The sequence below is a fragment of the Gopherus evgoodei genome, chromosome 2, assembly GCF_007399415.2.
Source record: "Gopherus evgoodei ecotype Sinaloan lineage chromosome 2, rGopEvg1_v1.p, whole genome shotgun sequence".
NCBI lineage: Eukaryota > Metazoa > Chordata > Testudines > Testudinidae > Gopherus > Gopherus evgoodei.
This window is the reverse complement of record NC_044323.1, coordinates 176,696,585-176,716,480: the sequence shown is the minus strand read 5'-3', so window position 1 is coordinate 176,716,480 and position 19,896 is coordinate 176,696,585. Positions and strand designations below refer to the sequence as shown.

At 41.1% G+C, this 19,896-nt stretch overlaps 1 protein-coding gene and 1 long non-coding RNA gene across 2 annotated transcripts in view; one reads left to right on the top strand and one right to left on the bottom strand.

The window, feature by feature from the left end:
• The window catches only part of RREB1 (ras responsive element binding protein 1), a 154,637-nt gene extending 153,107 nt beyond the window's left edge, over window positions 1–1,530 (bottom strand). The window contains exon 1 of the mRNA XM_030552348.1: window positions 125–1,530. The gene's annotated coding sequence lies outside the window, so the exon portion shown is untranslated. The remainder of the gene's footprint in view (window positions 1–124) is intronic.
• Window positions 9–14,453, top strand: LOC115646487. The gene is made up of 3 exons (XR_003999034.1): window positions 9–70; window positions 13,921–14,049; window positions 14,258–14,453. It is a non-coding gene; the product is annotated as an uncharacterized LOC115646487 (long non-coding RNA).
• Window positions 14,454–19,896: the final 5,443 nt, after the last annotated feature.

Below are 19,896 nucleotides of genomic sequence, written 5' to 3'. Positions count from 1 at the left end.
GCCGCGGTCCCCTCTAATCGGAGGTGATTCACATCAGGAGAGAACAGGCAACTTCTCAAGCAAGTGAGAGGTGCGCGATGGGGGGGGAGCTACCAGACTAGAAAGGATCTAACTAGTAATGTACCATCTGGCTGCTGCTCCCCTCCATTACAGAGATCCAGTGGTAAGGAGGAAACGCTGCTGCTGCGCAGAGCAGTTGAGTGCTGGTGGCTGATAAAGCGTCAGGGATGCAGACGGTGCAGTATCTTCGCTGAAGGGCTCGCTCTGTGTGTGTGTCTCTCTTGCTGCTTAATCCATTGTCAGCCAGGTGCCACGCATTCAGCCCGGCCGTCTAATCACTAGGAAAGGAAGAAGCCCATGTTGCCTGTTGCACTTAAGCCTGCTGCTGATGGTGCAGCAGCATTCCAAGCATTAGTACACTACGCTTCCAACCATAGAAACGATGTGCCCAAGGCAGCAGCTGACTTGCATCCTTATATACAGACATACTGTTTGAGGCTTTTAAAAGTTTTCACATATGGAGTCTGTAGACATCAGTATTCAAAAAAGAAACTAGGTGAGAGGTGAATCAACTTCTTTTCTTGTAAACAACAGTGTAGTGGTTTTTTTTCTTTCCTAGCAGTTTGAAAACACTTTTTTAGAGTTAGTTTGGCATGCAGTACTTCAGGCTGTTGAGTTTAGGAACTAAACTGGTCTATCGTTTCACCATCAAAAATTACTGTACAGTCTATTACTGACGGGTTTTTTTTCAAATTCAAAATTTGTTATACCTGACCAAGGTGAAATAAAAGTTCCAGAACTCATCATCACATACATGTAGAGACCAGCATGTTATTTAGTGCAAAGTTTGAATATTATAAACTTTGAATACCTGGCTTCTTGCTAGAATCAGTTATACTCTCTAACAAAATTAAATTAAATTAATGAGCAGCGATGAGAAAAGCAGCATCAGAACAGAGAACCCATGCACCATTTTACCAAAGGTAAGATTAAGAAAATTACAAACAAATTGTCATGCAAAAACAAGCCCATCAAATGTTCAGAAGTGCTCCAACTTGAATGGTGTGGCCATTTTCATGGTTTTCAAAATGAAAGTATAACTGAGAGATTTTAGCAGATTAAAGGATGATGTAGAAGGATATTTATAAACAAATTTTAGGGATTTTCCTGAAAAGTTAGGAAGAGCTGAGAGTTATGGGACTGATCATAGGAATAAATAAATAGAAACACGTGGCAACCCTCTGCACTGGAATCTCAACTGAAAAAAAAAAGTCTATGAAAAAAGAAAAATTAAGAATATTTCTGGAGTATGCCACAAGGAGTAGATGCAGAACCAGTTCGTTCTTTCAGGAAGTGGTTTTTATTACATTTCTTAAACTAGTAAAGCAATGTCTTTGAAGTATCTTTTTTAATTAAGAGAGCAAATATCACTTTTGCTAGAAATTATTGATAGGACACGAGCAGTATTTGAAAAGGAGTATCAAAGGTTTTAAAAAATAAAGAGTTAGACTGAAGACAAATCGCTTGCATCTGTTTATTAAAACTTGGTTTTATATTCTCACAAAGAAAACATTTTAGTAGGAAAGGTAAGCTAAATTTCATATGTGTGTGTGTTATGAAGTCAGTGATTAAATCTTGTGACAAGCAGCCCTTCACTTGTAAGATATCAGTAATATATAAAGCTCTCTATTGTGTCATTCTTCCTTGAAAAGCTTTTGAAAATTGTGGGTCAAAAAGTGTGTGTAAAGGAGTCTATTATATGTGCTTCAACAAAATTAAGTATAGTTTACATAAGGAATTATGAATCCTTTCCCAAACTCTAAATAAAACCAATGAAATTCTGTGAAAGAGTTCTGGTAGCCTCGTAAATGCAAATGTGAAACCTAATCATGTAATCAGAAGATGACAATGATGACAATGACAGAAGATGACAATGAAGTCTTAATATATTACAGTTGGGGCAGTGGTTTCTGTAAACAACTGATATTTTAATCAGTTAAATGTACAATGACATGAAAATATAACAGTATATATATACATGGTAAGCATTATTATTTCAAACTTTGTTAACACAGAGTTAAGACTGCCTCCAGATCAGTAACTAAAATTCAGAGACTCTTGTAATAATATATTAGTTTATGCTAAAAAAACAAACATTGGAATGTATGAGAATTCTAAAGGAAGATTCATATTTTTCAAAACCAACATGAGAAATCATGGAGAAACAGTGTTAAAGTGCCCTGAACTTCTTTATTCTGCACCATTATCCCCACCATCAAATGCACTGTGTCTGTGATAAGTACATATTGTAGTATTCTTCCAAACTCAGCCCATAAAACAAACTCTACCTAGTTGTGATGCCAAAATGAGATGACATGCACAGTGTATTGTTCAAAATACAGTCTTGCATGATTTGCTTGGTTGGATTCCACTTTAGGGGAGATCAGATGTCCTACTAATCTTTGCTTAGTTCTTTCTTGATTATTGGAAATAATATCAGGTACCGCCTTTTATATATGCTTTGATTAGCAGTGAAATAGTTAACTGTAGACATTTAAATGATCATAATTGGGTATCTGAGTTATCACTCCATTGAGATGAATGGGAATAGTTCACACTTCTCAGAGCTATTATTCCATGCTCTCTATAAATTGAGGTGGACATCAATAACCAGGAGTGAGATTCCATTGGGGATGTCTTCACTGCACTGTACATTTATAGATGGTCTTTGGCCCAAAGGGCTCGTCTACACAGAGTTTCTGTACAATAGAGGGTTGCACTAATTTAACTGCATCAGTTTATAAACCCAATATAATTCAATTGGTGCAATTCCCTAGTTTGGATGCAGTTATACTGGTATAAATAGTCTTATGCATGTATAATTTATTTCTGTATACTTACCAAAATATGTTATACCAATATAAGCAACTTTATACAAATATAATTGCAGCTACACTAGGGGTTGCACTGATTTAAATCAATTTAGTTAAATCAATTAAAAAACTGCATGCGGATGAGGCCAAAGTATTTGTAATATAAGAGTTTGTAATCTAAGGCCTTGTTTACACACAAATTTACATAGGTTTAGATAAACTAGTTTAGTTAAATTGATGCAAACCCTGGTATGGAAACTCTTAGTTGGTGCTGACAATATAACCTCTGTATGACTCACCTGAGACCAATATCTCTATGATAGTCTCATGTGGAGGCTTGTACCATCTCTCTATAAAAACTCTGTCCCATCCTTATTCAATTTTATAGACATCATGGACTCTTTAATCAACCTTGAAAGATGGATGTTTTCTTGAGGGGATAGACAAAACAGAATAATATATTTACACCCAAACGACTGTGTCCAGTCCAGCAAACCCTGAAATCTAGTACACAGTGGTGGATTAGATATTGGTTTGGTCCATGCAGCTATTATAATGCTCTCATAGGAAAAATGAGAGGATTTTAATGCTTATAGTAGCCTATGCAAATACAGCAGGTCAAAAAATTCCTAGTTTAGATTTTTTTTAACAAAAAAAGGGGGTGGGGGGCATTTCATTAAAAATTTCATAAACAAACAAAACCCAACATCTGTTTTCTGATCAGTTCTGTATGCAGGTATTATGACACCTGCATAGGCCAAAGCATAGAATATTGGGTGGAAGGGACCTCAGGAGATTATCTAGTCCAACCCCCTGCTCAAAGCAGGACCAATCCCTAGGCAGATTTTTGCCCCAGATCCCTAAATGGCCCCTTCAAGGGCTGAACTCACAGTGCTGGGTTTAAGCAGGCCAATGCTCAAACCACTGAGCTATCCCTCCCCCAGTTTACATAAGCCTTATCTAATAACTCTAAAAAATCTAACACCAAATTTCCAGAAATAGTCAAAAGTGCCTGTTTTTATCAAGTCAAGAGATTAAACCTGATTTTGAGTTATCATAAAGTTAGAATAATTTACTTTTCAAGCTCTCTCATTTTACCTCATGCTTTCAAAACAAAAAAAACCCCACAAAATGCAGCATCCTCTGATTTTGGACCATGCATGTGGACTTCCAGGTAAATGGTTGAGTTTTGATGAAGCATTTCATCAACACTGAGCACAGACTGGAAGGTCTTCTGAGGCAGGCACCATGTCTTTACCCACTATATAAAATGCACCATGCACATCCATGGTTGTATAAACAAATGTTAAATATAATGAACTATACCACAAATATATAAGCAACTGTTTTATAAATCTATTACAGGCTTTCCTACATTATTAAATTGCTTAAAAGCATCAGGGATGCAGCTACTCTTGGTGATATGAGAGCCAGTTGTTCCATCCCAGTGGAAGAACAACTTTGCCCCACCCTCAGTTTAAATATCAGAGAGGCTGATTCAAGTTATTCAGCGAGAGCAGAAAAACAGGATATGTAACTGTATAAAGGCCACAGTTAAATGATGCTGTGATGTCTTGAAGCAAAGAGATTGAAATGAGCATTTGCACTGAGAGAAGAAGATAAGGGTTATCTAGTAACTCAGAAATTTTATTCTGATTAGATATTATCAGTATTCTCTACTTAGGCCACAGAACTTGGAAATTACTTCGCCACGTAAATGTTAGTATTTTCAACCTTAACACGCCACTTGGAGTCATATCACTCCTTAATAAATCATTCCTCACACCAGTTTGAACTATTTTACCACATTAAATGGAGAGTATTGAGCCAAGTTTGGTCCAAAATGTTGGCCCTGACTTTACAATACTTAAGCTGCATTCTAATGTAGCGGTTGGGGCATCTACAGAGAGCCAGTGATCCTTGGCCATCTGACCTCAGGTTCAGTGGAAGTTAAAGCAGCTGGGGCCCTACTTTAGCTTCTGCTACTGAAGGTGATGCCAGTAGAGGCCTTGAAGCACTGTGGGTTCCACCATGCTCCACCTGCCACCCGGCCAACATGCAGGGGTCAGAGGCATAATTACACAGCGCAAAGTGAACTCGAAGGATTAGCGAACCCAGCCACTGAAGTTTTCAGAAATAAGCTTTTATAAAATATAAGACCAAGAGAAATGCTTCCTTGAATTCCTTTACATTTCAACCAGGTCTTTTTAAAAAAACTAAAACAAATAAGCATGCACTCTGGTTTTTGCATAGCTGCACTATTCTAGTCTAAGTTATATTGACTAGAAACAAAAGTACAACCGACTAATGTGTGTTCATTGTCCAAGATGGGAACAATGCAAAAAGCAATCAGACAGCACACATGGTGAAAAGTTCAATAAATATTTTGTTAAATTTTTTTTAGTTAAGCCTTATTAATTTCAGCAACAGAAAACCAGAGTCATACGAACAATACTATTTAAATAACAACACTTGGGTCTTATCTAGCACTTTTCAAGTCTCAAAGCACTTTACAAAGGAAGTATCATTATCTGCATTTTACAGATGGAGAAACTGAGGCACTTAGATGCAAAGTGACTTGCCCGAGGTCACTCAGCAAACCAGTGACAGAGCTGGGTATAGTTACTTCCAAGCCAGTCCTAGCTTTATCCACTAAGCCACACTGCCTCCATTTAGTGGACAAAGTATTAGCAGCAAATCATGTGAAAGTTATCTTCAACATATGGTATTTTAGTCATAACACAAACAAAATGCAAAAAAAATCTAATATTAAAGACCATATCCTTGGCCTCACTAAGTCTCCTTTGAGCCATTCCAGCATTGCAAAGCAGTCTTAAAACTGGCTTACCTGGCCAGCTGAGGATTCCTCCTCTTGTATAGGGAATCCTCTAGCAGTACTCAGACAATGTTACGGGCTCTATGACACTTCTCCCCTCACAGCCCAGAACCTGGAGGGTATACTGGGAGTCGGAGCCATAACTAGGGATTTTTGAGCCCGAGGCAAGAGACAGGGGGAAGGGACCTGCTGCCGAATTGCTGCCATTCTTCAGCAGCAACTCAGCAGCAGGTCCTTCCCTCTGAGAGGGACTGGGTGTCACGCCACCGAATTTCTGCTGAAGAGCTGGACGTGCCGCCCCTCTCCCTTGCCAACGCCCAGTGGCAATTCGGGGGTGGGTCCCTCAGTCCCTCTCAGAGGGAAGGACTTGCCGCCAAATTGCCGCCAAAGGAGAGACTTTCTGCGCCCCTCACTCACCTTGCCCTCATTACACCGCTGCTGGGAGAGAGGTCCAAGTACTGTTCTCCAACAATCCCTAGCTGCCAGAACAGCCCCCTGGGACCTGTTGAAGCTAGGTGCAAATTAAAGCACCTCTGAGACTGCTCTAATGTACAAGGAGCTGAAATAGCCCAATATTGGGAGAGTGTAAAAGCAGCATAAAGTTCTTCTTTCCCCCACAGCTATTCTTTAGGTTCTGCCTTGAGCAGAATTTGGCCAGGTGTCTAGCCCTGACCATACAATAGCTAATCATGTGAAGAACTAGAAAAAAAAAAGAGAAAAGAAAAGAGCTGTCTATACAGTGCATATTTGGACAGAGGTAACAATGACTAATGAGGTAATGGTCCTGAGCCTTTTCTGGAGTATCTCAGTCTCTGAGACTAACACATCCAATAAACTATTGGACACTGTGTCCCAGATACTCTGATAAAGAACGGCCAAAGTGATAGCCGGTCAAGTTATATATCCATAAGTCTAACGATTACTGCCCTCTTTAGAAGAATAATTTTATACAACCAACAACAGTGTCTTAGAATAGGATTATTAGTTTTAATAATCTGAAAAAAAAAAGGGAACCTGGTAATGTCCCTTTAGACATAATGAATTTCCTAACAATGTTTTCAAACGTATAATCTACCTAATGTCCAGTATCGATTTTTAAAATGTAATATGAAAAATTATATGATAGCTATTTGGCATTTACATTCTCTAGCAATCTCCCTGATCACCAACATAAGACTCAGAAATAGCCTGTACAGCCTGGGGTGAATCCAGAACTTTCTGCTTCTTTTAATACTTCTGAATTGTCATCATGTACCTTGTCACCAGGCAGTGTCATCATGTTTAAATAAACCAAGTTAGGGTTTACCCACAACTAGTTGATTTGATAGTGAACATGACTTGTTCTTGTCTGTATTGACCAGGCAATACTGGTCAACATCACAATATCTAACTGATTAGTAAAACTCATATTTAAATTTCTGAGTGAAGACAAACTATAAGAGAGCTGTGTGTTTAGCCAGAGCCTGTTTGCTTAAGTGGGGTGTTGATTATGAAGCCTGGCAATGACAATTTACATGCTGACATTAACTATTTCACTGCTAGTCATTTAAGGCCTGATCCAGCAGCACTGACATCAATGAGAACAGGAACAGAACTTTAAGCAGAGACATCCAGCTAATGAGTTGCCCAGTGTGCTTGGATATAATAGATGGTTAGAGAAATGAAAAATACTTGTATCGTTTTATTCATCCTCTGAGGCTGCTGCAAGATTGTTCCTTGCAGTATCAGGGGTGTAGACAACTTTGGTTTATTTGGGGGGTGGGGCTAGAACTAGTAATAAAATAATAGCTGTTGAATATGGCTTCAATGAGCAGTTTGGTTCCGTAACTAAAGTGAACTAAAAGAATGTCTGTTCCAAAGTCAGTGTTTCCTTTATTTACTAAGGCAATCTCTAGCTTATCCAGTGCTTTGTTCAGTTTCGTTTTAAATGGTCTCAGTTATGGAGCTTCAACCAGTTCTCTTGGAGACTGATTCACAGTCTGACAGATCTCACAGTTAGGGGCTGTATCCTGATTTTTGCAGCCTATATTTTTCTTTTCTTAACTTCATGCCACAACTATCTATAGCTCAGGGCTATAAGGGTATATCTGCACTGCAATTAAAAACCCACAGCTGGCCCATGCTAGCTGACTTGGGTTCATGGGGCTTGACTCAGGGGGCTGTTTAATTGCAGTGTAGATGTTCGGGCTCGGGCTGGAGCCCGGTCTCTAGGACCCTATGAGGTGGGAGGGTCCCAGAGCTCAGGCTGCAGCCCAAACTCAAACGTCTATACCTCAATTAAACAGCCTCTTAGCCCGAGTCAGCTGGCACAGGCCAGCCATGGGTGTCTAATTGCAGAGTAAATATACACTAAGAGAGCAGATAGAGATGTGGGGAAGGACAGCCAAAGCAGTCAGCTGAAGAGATGGAGGAAGCAGGCTGGGAGGGAGCCACAGAGGAAGGAAGAACGGAAAACAGGGGTCACCAGCCATAAGAGGAGTGGAGAAATGGGAAGTGAGGCAGCAGTCATGACAGCAGTTAGGAAGCCTCAAGACAAGAGAACAAGAAAGCAGGGCAGCAGCCTTCATGGGGAGCTAGTGTAGGGAATATGAAAGTGGGGGGAGGGGATAGCAGCTAACAAGATTTGGGGCAAGGGAAGCCTTAGAAAGGTGAGGAAAGGAACGTCCAAGAATGATGGTAAAGGGAAAGCAGTGGGCTTCACCTTCAGTAGTAATAGGGGAGCCACCCAATGAAGAGAGTTCCACCACTCTTTGCCTCATGTTTAGTGTCTGTTTACACCACAGACAAATTTGTCTCCAGAGTTTATAGACTGTTTCTAGAACTCTTATTTTAAAAATAAAATTCCTTCAGGGAAAGAAAACTTGACATTTAAAAACAATTCTAGTACTAACAATCTGTGGATGTTAGGAATTAGGTAAATTTGAAATGGATAATTCACAGCTGGAAATAATGCTGAATACAAAATTTTGTCCATTCCCTCATCCTCCTCAGCTTCTTTCTCAATGGAATTCTAGATCCTGGCTCCTCCCTGGGAAGCTGTACAGGAGCTGGTGGCCTTCCTAATCAGAATCTGGAGCCATATTTATCATTCATTTTTTCATTTACTTCTTTGGCCAAGAGGGACTGTGCGCTGTCTGAAATGAAACTGGAAAAAAATATGGCTACCAAATACACCAGAGTGAGATGATCCCTGACATGCTACAAAGCGTGCAATTAAAGAGATGGAAATTTGAACTCTAAACAAATATTTTCAAATAATGGAGCACAAACTGGAGCCTTTTGCTCAAGACTCCAAATCACCACCTCGGAATCAGTCTGTTTAAATACTGCATGCACCTGTTGCTTAAAGATTTAAGGATGAAGTAATTCAAGACTCATATCTCAAAACAAAAAAAAATCTGAACTCCTAGCACTTTAAAAACAATTCTTTGGGACCTTTTATGATCTGACAAATAAACCTTTGTGTCTCCTTCACTTGTTTGTGAAATCATCTCAACAGCTGGTTTTGAATTAGATGACAACTTACTAGAGAAATGTTTTTTCACAAAAAAATTGTTGACAAATGTACATATTCAGTTTATGTTGGTCATTTTATTTGTTCTTCCCCTCCTCCCCCCGCTTCTCAACAAAGAGTGGACCCATGAGATCTTGACTAATGATACTGATTGTGTTACTATGTCTCATTTCTCTCTCATGCGGTTGAAGATTAACTTTAGAATCCCTTTTAGTGACAAATTGTCACTCCACAGTTGTTATTATAGTTCTATGGAGTTATTTATTATAAATACAATATAAGATAAAAAAGCACTGAGAATGATGCCTATTGTAATAATATGTGCTGAAAAAAATGGTATAAAGGTGGCAATCTGGGACAATGGGGGAAGAGGAGGAGATTGTTAATGAGCTTGATGGCACCATGGATTAGAACTTTTGCCTCTGGAGACCTGGATGCAAAGCCTGATTTAGAATACAAATGAATTTCATGAATTCATTCTAGTCTCTGCTGGGGAGTTATGCACATGTTAAAAAAACACCACCCGCTGAAGGATGCTGACATCCTCCAAGCCGAGAAAATAGGAACACTAAATACAGCATGAAAATGTAGAGCAAGCAGCAGCTAAGCTAACAAAGAGATGCAATGTTGATTGCTATCCTACCGCCTGTTCTTTTACTTTTTTTTTTCCACATTTAGTCTTATGATGGTATTTATTCTGGTGATGCCATATGTCATAGAGATATGTTATACGGTTTCAGGTAGCGTATAGTTTGCTAAGTGATATGAAAATATGACTTGTGGCTTTTCCTGTAATTGCAATTGATTTACCTCAAAAGACCAGTGTAAACTCCAGCCTACTGTTTTCAAAGCATAGCTTGCTTCAATAAAATGACTATTTACAAAACAAACCAACCCACAGATCCACCACCCAGTTTGACACAATTCACCCTGATTTTCACTCTTTGCTAAGGAAAGTCTTGGGACTGGATCTGCAAATGATGTTTCAGGTGTAGACTGAAGATGACTGAAATAGCTATATAGAGGGAATTTACATGGTGCGTACTTGCACTACCATAGCCTGACTAACCCTGCTGTTCTTAGTCCCTCATTATTATGAAAAAAAATTACCAAACCAAGCTTAACAGAAGAAAATAAGAGTATATTGCCTATAACTAGGAGCTACGGCAGGATCTGGTGTTAGCCTGTTGGTACTAGTCAGACAAAAATGGGTAGTTTAGACAGCTCGGACAATTGTGGAGTTAAGATAAAGTAGGTTAGGAAAGGTATGAAGTAGTTCAATGCACAAGAGTAAGCAATGATTACCTTTAGACATGATTACTTGGCCAGTTTTTAGGCTAGTGATGACAGCAACAGATAAGAAGGTAAAACAGAAAGGAGAAAAGCAAAATTACTTGTACACAAATGACAGAAGCATATGCAATAAGGGCCTGGCCTACGCTTATAAATTAGATCAACCTAGCTGTGTTGCTCAGGACTGTGAAAAATTTCATTCCCTGAGCGCAGTACTGGGCTCAACCTAACCCCTGGTGCAGACTATGGTTTAGGTCAGTGGTCCCCAACCTTTTTGTGGCCAGTAGCACATTTATGTTTTCAGAATAGCGTGGCAGGCGCCAACAATTTTGCAAGGCTTATTTTGTACATTAAATAATATGGAAAACATCATATTTAATATTACATAATATATGAATCCATAAGATTAAAAGAGTAATTTTACATGTAAAAGGTATTAATGAAATTATTTGGCAATTATTCTTTCACCTTGCCATGTGAATTTGCTCTTTTTTATCTACCTGTACGAAAAATTAAGGAGTTTTACAAAATAAATATCATAAACAGTTTTCATCTTATGTATTTTTAAAAAGTAAAACATTGTTGAACTGCTGGTCCAAATATATTTATTATTCTTACTTTAACACAGAATGAAGCCTACAGTCCTGGAGTTCTCTGTCCCCGGCAGGGGCAGGGCCGAGGCTTCAAAGCTGGAGAAAAGCCGCAGCCCGGCGCCTGCTGGGGACAGAGAACACCAGCGCCTGCAGCCTGCAGCCCCGGAGAAGCTGGAGAGAAGCTGCAGCCCGATGTCTGCCGGGGACAGAGAACACCAGTGCCCGCAGCCTGCAGCCCCAGAGAAGCTGAAGCCCTGTGCCTGCCAGGGACAGAGAACACCAGCACCTGCCAGGGACAGGGAACACTGGTGCCTGCACCCTTTGGGCCCCGGAGTTCTCTGTCCCTGGTGCGGAGCCATGGCTATTCTCCCCTGCCGGTTACTAGGTGGGCGCGCACATAAATGCCCCAGCGGGCGCCATGGCGCCCACGGGCACCGCGTTGGGGACCACTGGTTTGGGTTGTGGAAGAATTCTTCTGTCAACCAACCTACTGCTTCTCGAGGAGATGGATTAACTACAGCAGTGGAAAAACCCTTTTCATTGATGTGTGAAGTGCCAACACTATGGCATAAAGCTTCAGCGGCATAGCTGTTCCACTATAGTGGCTGTAGTGTAGACTTGCCCAAAGACTGCTGAACTGGGAGTTACATGCTTTCTAGAAGTAAGATATTATTAAAATATGGCCATAGATGGGGAATGATGGGGAGCTTAATATACAAGGATATGCGACAGGTAATAGCTCTAACTTGTACTCAATTGCCTGGGTCTGAATTAGGGAGCCAGAACTGGCTCCCAGTGGCCACTCCTCTATACTATATTTAAGCATCATTCGGACTTGGTGGTAAATTGGGGCCAGGTCTTTAATTACATAGCCACATACTATTTCTCAAAGTACAATATAAAAGCAAGCCTTTTTTTCCCCTATAAACTTGGGAATGTGTAGCATCTTGTCATTTTTTTCATCATCATCATTTTAGGCTAGAACTTTGATCCTTGGAGACTGTCATTATTCAGCTAGTAACAGTGATAACACAGTAAAAACTATTTTTACAAAACTATCTTTGTATGTATATCTATGGTGTCAAAGGGCTTATGGTTGTCACCCACCCTGGTTATCTTGGGACAGTTCTGTATGATGGGAACTTCACAAAATTAAGGGGCCTTAACATATCTTTGGAGATCAGTACAGCATGATATAAGGATACAACTCATGTTCATGAATTGTGAATTGACAAATTTCTCCCAAAATGTAAAAGGTTACAACACTGTGGCTTTTCTGGAATGCTAGGAAATGAGGCAAGTATGATAAATAAGTTGAAAGACAGATCATATACCAAGGGTGGCCAGACTGTGGCTTGCAAGCCACATACAGCTCTTTCACAGTTAAAGTGTGGCTCTCGGAGCCTCTCCCTGCCACCCCTCCCCACCTGCCAGACTGGGGGAGAGGGAGCTCGGTACTTCTGCCTTACAGCAGGGTGGTGGAGTAGAAGCTTCTGCCCAGCAGGGAGGGGGTCTCAGGGCTTTAGCCCCACAGGGCACACCTGCCAGTGCTCATGGCTTCAGCAGGAGCAGGGCTAAAGCACCGAGCCCCAGCAGGTGTTTCCCACATGGCTGAAGCCCCAAGCTCCAACAGGTGTTCCCCGGCTCTCGAACTTCTGAAGATTGTTGTATGCAGCTGGTAGGCTCAGTAAATTTGGCCACAGAGTTTAGAAACCATAGTTCTTACTCAAACTATTCAAATGCCATAATTTACTGGAGAAAGCATACATACAGGATTTGTCATATGAGTCTGAACAACTGGTCTGTTATCAAGTCAGACAACCTGCTTCTGGTAGTGACCTATACCTCTAATAGAAAAGAAAAAAAGCAGGCCAAGATTTTCCAGTTTAGGTGCTGGTAGTTAGGCACACAACTCCCAATTTGTTAGACACCTAAACAGTGGCTTGATTTGCAGAGGTGTTGAGCACTTGCATTATTCCAGTGGGTGCCATGTACCTCTGAAAATCAAGTCACTTATTTACACACCTAAATGAGAGCTAGAGGCCTAACCATAGTCACCCAAACTTGAAAATTCATGTCTTAATACATATAACCAATTGTGCAATCACTGGTAAATAAGGGAGGGAAAAATCCTTCCAGACCCTTGCAGTGATTAGCTGATGTCCTAAAGTGAGAGATTTGATTATTGCTATCTTAGACTGTAGAATGACAAATGTTGTTAATAATAAGATTACCTACTTTCCTTGTAACTCCTGGAAGGCTGACTTTGATTAAATGTGATAATGCTGTAAGGAATTTTGTTTAGAATACTATATAGTTTCTGAAATCTGCCACAGAGAAAAGGGAAATATTTGAGAAACAATTACAAAGAAAACATGTTAAATTCCTCCCAGTTAAGCCTAAATGGTGGGGAAGGCTTATAGAGGCCAATGTGCTTAAGCCAAGATGTAAAAAGTAGCACAAAGAATAAAGAGAAGGCTTTTAAAGATACAAGTAATCCGATGAGGAGATGGTTTGAGAAACCCTTAAAAGAAGAATGAATGATGCAAGTTTAAAGGATACATAAATCTTTTTAAAACATCATTTAAAAATATATATTTGATTAATATCAGAGGGGTAGCCGTGTTAGTCTGGATCGGTAAAAGCAGCAAAGAGTCCTGTGGCACCTTGTAGACTAACAGACGTTTTGGAGCATGAGCTTTCGTGGGTGAAGTGGAGCTCATGCTCCAAAACGTCTGTTAGTCTATAAGGTGCCACAGGACTCTTTGCTGCTTTTATCTGATTAATGTTTTCTTCAATTATATTTCACAGGAGACAGAACACGTTAGGGATGTGGAGACAGGATAATGAAATGATCTACAAAACAGGCTATTTGCTATTGCCTTTATGCAAAAAGAAGAGGATGGAATCAGCTATCTATGACAGGAATCCTCTTTTCTGGTATGGTGAGCAGAAGTCAATGTGCACACAACAATGTTAAAAAGACTGGGTAGTAAACATACCAAATAACACACATTCATGAGCTGTATGCAAATGGTTTAAAAAGAAATCCTACAACATGAGCAAAATGTTAGCTGAATGCTTCTGAATAACAGAAAAGTCTATGGATTATTAACTTAAAACTTACAGGGTCTGTATTTTGTTCCAGGATTCCACTATGGAAATCTGGACTCTGAACGATGACCCAAGATGCTCTATGTTAGTAATGTCTCATCAATACAGCCCCATTGCAAACTGGAGAGAGCCAATACACAGAAAGGCAAGTGTTGTCTTCTTACAACAGTGTGTCATTAAGAACATAAGAACTGTCATACTGGGTCAGATCAATGGTCCATCTAGGCCAGTATCCTGTCTTCCAATAAAGGCCAGTTGGTGTCAGATGCTTCTGAAGGAATGAACAGAACAGGGCAATTATCAAGTGATCTATCCCCTCTTGTCCAGGCCCAGCTTCTGGCAGTCAGAGGCTTAGGGACACCCAGAGCATGGGGTTGCATCCACGATCATCTTAACTAATAGCCATTGACGGACCTATTCTTTTGGTCTTCACAACTGACCATTTATTCCTACCCTTTGTTTATCTTTTGACCAGTTGTTGATTCATGAGAGGACCTTCCCTCTTATCCCTTCACTGCCTGTACCTATTTTGCTTAAGAGCCTTTGTCAAAGGCTTTCTGAAAGTCCAAGTACTCTATATTCACTGGATCACCCTTGTCCACGTTTGTTGACCCCTCGAAGAATTCTAACAGGTTGGTGAGGCATGATTTCCCTTCACAAAAGCAGTGTTGACTCTTCGCCAACATATCATGTTAATGTATGTGCCTGATAATTCTGTTCTTTATTATAGTTTTAATCAGTTTGGCTGGTATTGAAGTTAGACTTACTGGCCTGCAATTTCTAGGATCACCGCTGGGAACTATTTAAAAAATTGCTGTTACATTAGCTGTCATCTGGTACAGAGCCTGATTTGGTGATAGGTTCCATACCAGAGTTAGTAGTTGCCCACTTTCATATATGAGTTCCTTCAGAACTCTTGAGTGAATACCATTTGGTCCTGGTGATTGATCATTGTTTAATTTATCAATTTGTTCCAAAAGTTCCTCTACTGACAACTCAATCTGGGACAGTTCTTCAGATTTGTCACCTAAAACGAATGACTTAGGTGGGAGAATCTCCCTCACATTCTCTGAAGCGAAGACTTATGCGAAGAATTAATTTAGCTTCTCTGCAATGGCCTTGTCCTCTTTGAGTGCTCCTTTAGCATCTCAATTTTCCAGTGGCTGCACTTATATGTGGGGTATACATATAGTTTGAGCCTCTATATTGATGTTTTTTAAAAGTTTCCACACAGCTTGCAGGCATTTCACTCTTGTGACTGTTCTTTTTAATTTCTGTTTACCTAACTTCCTAATTTTTGTGTAATTCCCTCTTTTGAAGTTAAATGCTAATGTGGTGGGTTACTTTTTTGTTTTCCCCCCTACAAGGATGTGAAATTTAATTAAATTATGGTCACTATTACCGAGCGGTTCAGCTATATGTACCTCTTAGGCCAGATGCTGTGTGCCCCTTAGGACTAAACCGGGAATAGCCTCTCCCCTTGTGGGTTCCAGGACTAGCTGATCCACAAAGCAGTCATTAATGGTGTCTAGAAATTTTATCTCTGCATCCCATCCTGAAGTGACATGTTCCCAGTCTATACGGGGATAGTTGAAATCCTCCATTATTGTGGTGTTTTCTGTTTTTGTATCTTCTCTGATCTCCCTGAGCATTTCACAGTCACCATCGCCATCCTGGTCAGGTGGTTGGTAGTATATTCCTACTGCTATACTTTTATTATTCAAGCAAAGAATTTCTATCCACAAAAATTTGATTCATTTAAGATTTTTACTATATTTGACTCTATGCTTTCTTTCACATATAGTACTCCCCCACCAGTGTGATCTACTCTGTCACTCTTATATATTTTGTGCCCAGGTATTACCTTGTCCAAGTTTCTGTGATGCCTAATATAGCAATATTCTCATTTAATAGCAAGCACTCAAGTACAACCATCCAAGTGTTTAAATTTTTTGCATCTGTATACAAGGACTCTTAAAAGTTGTCAATACTTAGTTGTCTGCCGTCATCTGATGTAACTGAATTGGACTCTTTTTAATTTGACTTTTTCTCTTCAGCTCCTACCTGTACTTTATCAACATCTATCCTTTCCTCTTTACTAGAGTAACCCCTTTAATAAATCCTCCCCTAAGGGATGTGCTTGTCTGAAGTTTGTGGTCCTCTGCAGCTGTCGGCTTCCTCCCAACCCTTAGTTTAAAAATTCCATTGCGACCTTTTTAATTTTACATGCCAGCAACCTGGTTCCATCTTTGGTATAGGTGGAGCCCATCCTTCCTGTATAGGCTCCTCCTTTCCCAAAAGGTTCCCCAGTTCCTAATAAACTTAAATCCTTCCTCCCAACACCATTATCTCATCCACGCATTGAGACCATGCAGTTCTGCCTATCTAACTGGCCCTGCATGTAGAACTGAAAGCATTTCAGAGAATGCTACCATGGAAGTCCTGGACTTTAATCTCTTCGCAGCCTAAATTTGGCCTCCTGGACATCTCTCCTACCTTTCCCTATGTCACTGGTACCTACATATATTCCGACCTCCGGCTCCTCCTCAGCATTGTATATTGGTTCTGCAGAGCTTAATTTTAATATTAGTATTTTATACCATTTGAGATTTAAAATGACCTTGCAAACCAAAATCCGACCAAGTATTTACCTGACCCCTTTAGGCACAAGCACTATGCTGTCGTAAGGTTCTGTAGTGATATGGTGTCACAAGCATCTGTGGGAGCAGGAAATGTGATTCAGCACAAGGCTGGCCACCACAGGATCTTAAAAATCAGTGTCAGTCTAAGGGAGGGTAAGTTTTAAATGAATAATGTGCAGCACGTATCTCTTAGCCTGCTGGGAAGGCATTCAGTATATACCTCTAAAGTTATGGAATTTGCATATCCATTTTGTGATACCTTTAGCCAAAAGAAGGCTACAAATTAGGACATTTCAGATACTTGGTTAATTAAAACTGGCTCTAGTGTCAGTCTTTAAAAAAAGGGGGGGGGCATGAACAGTGACATGGATTTCACAGAGGGATTTGCACTGAAAAATCACCATGAGTTTCTCAAGAAGCAATCTAGATGTCAAGTTATGCATGTATATGTAGACTGGGTTTACCAGTATGGGAATGGGGCAGACCAGCTGATGTATCTAAATGGCTGAAAGTGTGCTAAAAACAGAGTTGTGGTGGGGTCAGTGGCAGGAGGGGCTAGCCACCTGAGAACGTACACTTCCAAGACTTAACACATACCTTAGGCAGTTAGCCCTTCACACCACTGCAACTACACTGTATTTTAGTGTGCTTGCTCGATGAGAGCTAGCGTGAATATGTCTCCTTGAGCTGCGAATCCCACCCCCAGCTCAAAGTGTAGATATGCCTATAGTTAAACCAGTAAAAGCCCTAGCATGAATGCAGTTATACTGGTCCAAGGTTCTTTTATACCAGTATAACTTCATAGACTTGCAAGCTTGGGCTTTTATTGGATAACTTTAAGTATAAACCAGGCAGAGACTAAATCTGAGTCTTGCAGTTTTCACAGCATGTTACTGTTTCTGCAGGTGAAAGAAAGTAAGAGAGACAGAGTATGGGTCTGACAATGTAGTAAAATTAAGGGGTTTTAATGAGAAAGCTCCATTTTTAGAAGGAATTCTTCCTTTCATAATGTTATGTAATGGCAGCTTCAAAATGCTAATAAATATTAATATACTGTTCTCGGGTCCATTCACACAAGAATTGTCAACTATGGTCATCCAAACAATGTATAAATAGGTGTGAAGAAGGGGTTGACAGTTTCCTAGAGAGGAGCTGTGGGCTGCAGCATACAAGGGAGCAGTGGTGGATTAATTCACGGGACTCCAAAGGCCTGCGCCCAGGGGCCTTGGCCAATTTGGGGGCCCCCGCAGGAGCACTGGAACCTGTGTAGAAGAAGGAGAGCCACTGGTGCTGGAACTGTGGCTCCACCCCTTGCTCCTCTTCTTCCCCCCAAGGTCCCATCCCTGAGCAGGCCAGAAGCCATTGCCAGGCAATGGTAAGAGTTGCCCAAAGTCTTTGCCGCTGTGGGGAGCCCTGGACCCTCCAACTGCTCAAGAGCAGCCCCTGGCCCAAGTCCCTACAACCTGGGGCATGCCGTGGGTGGAGGGTTCAAGGCACCCCACAGCAGCCTGTGCTCCCTTGGCAGCTCTTACCATGGCCCAGCTCTTGGAAGGAAGAGGAGGAGCAGGACCCGGGATCCCATGGTGAAGATGTGGGGGGGACCCATATGGTCTTTGTGCCCCGTGGGGCCCCAATAAATCTTAATCTGCCTCTGTAGAAGCAAACACAGTAAGAGAGTTGAAACAGACAGATTTTTTTAACTGGCTTTTTCTTGGCCAGAATAGAATCATAGAATATTAGGGTTGGAAGGGACCTTAGGAGGTCATCTAGTCCAACCCCCTGTTCAAAGCAGGACCACCCCCAATTAAATCATCCCAGCCAGCGCTTTGTCAAGCCTGACCTTAAAAACCTCTAAAGATGGAGATGCCACCACCTCCCTAGGTAACCCATTCCAGTGCTTCATCACTCTCCTAGTGAAATAGTGTTTCCTAATATCCAACTTAGACCTCCTCTACTGCAACTTGAGACCATTGCTCCTTGTTCTGTCATCTGCCATCACTGAGAACAACCTAGCTCCATCCTCTTTGGAACCCCCTTTAGGTAGTTGAAGGCTGCTACCAGTTCCCCCCTTCCTCTTCTCTTCTGCAGATTAAATAAGCCCAGTTCCCTCAGCCTCTACTCATAAATCATGTGCTCCAGCCCCTTAATCATTTTTGTTGCCCTCCACTGGACTCTCTCCAATTTGTCCATATATTTTCTCTATTGGGGGGCCCAAAACTGGATGCAATACTCCATGCCGAATAGAGGGGAATAATCACTTCCCTCTATCTGCTGGCAGTGCTCCTACTAATTCAGCCCAACAAGCCATTAGCCTTCTTGGCAACAAGGGCACACTGCTGATTTATATCCAGCTTTTTGTCCACTGTAATCCCCAGGTCCTTTTCTCCAGAACTGCTGTTTAGCCAGTCAGTCCCCAGCCTTTAGCAGTGCATGGGATTCTTCCATCCTAAGTGCGGGACTTCCCACTTGTCCTTGTTGAACCTCATCAGATTTCTTCTGGCCCAATCCTTCAATTTGTCTAGGTGACCCTGGAACCTATCCCTACCCTCCAGCGTATCTATTTTTCCCCCAGCTTAGTGTCATCTGCAAACTTGCTCAGGGTGCAATCCATCCCATCATGTTGAACAAAACCAGCCCCGGGACCGACCCCTGGAGTACTCCACTTGATTCCAGCTGCCAAATAGACATGGAGACATTGATCATTACCCATTGAGCCTGACGATCTAGCCATCTTTCTATCCACCTTATAGTCCATTCATTTGATCCATACTTCTTTAACTTGCTGGCAAGAATACTGTGGGAGATCATATCAAAAGCTTTGCTAAAGTCAAAGGATATCACGTCCACTGCTTTCCCCATATCCACAGAGCCAGTTATCTCATCATAGAAGACAGTCAGGTTGGTCAGGCATGACTTGCCCTTGGTGAATCCATGTTGACTGTTCCTGATCACCTTCCTCTCCTCCAAGTGCTCCAAAATGGATTCCTTGAGAACCTGCTCCATGATTTTTCCAGCGACAGAGGTGAGGCTG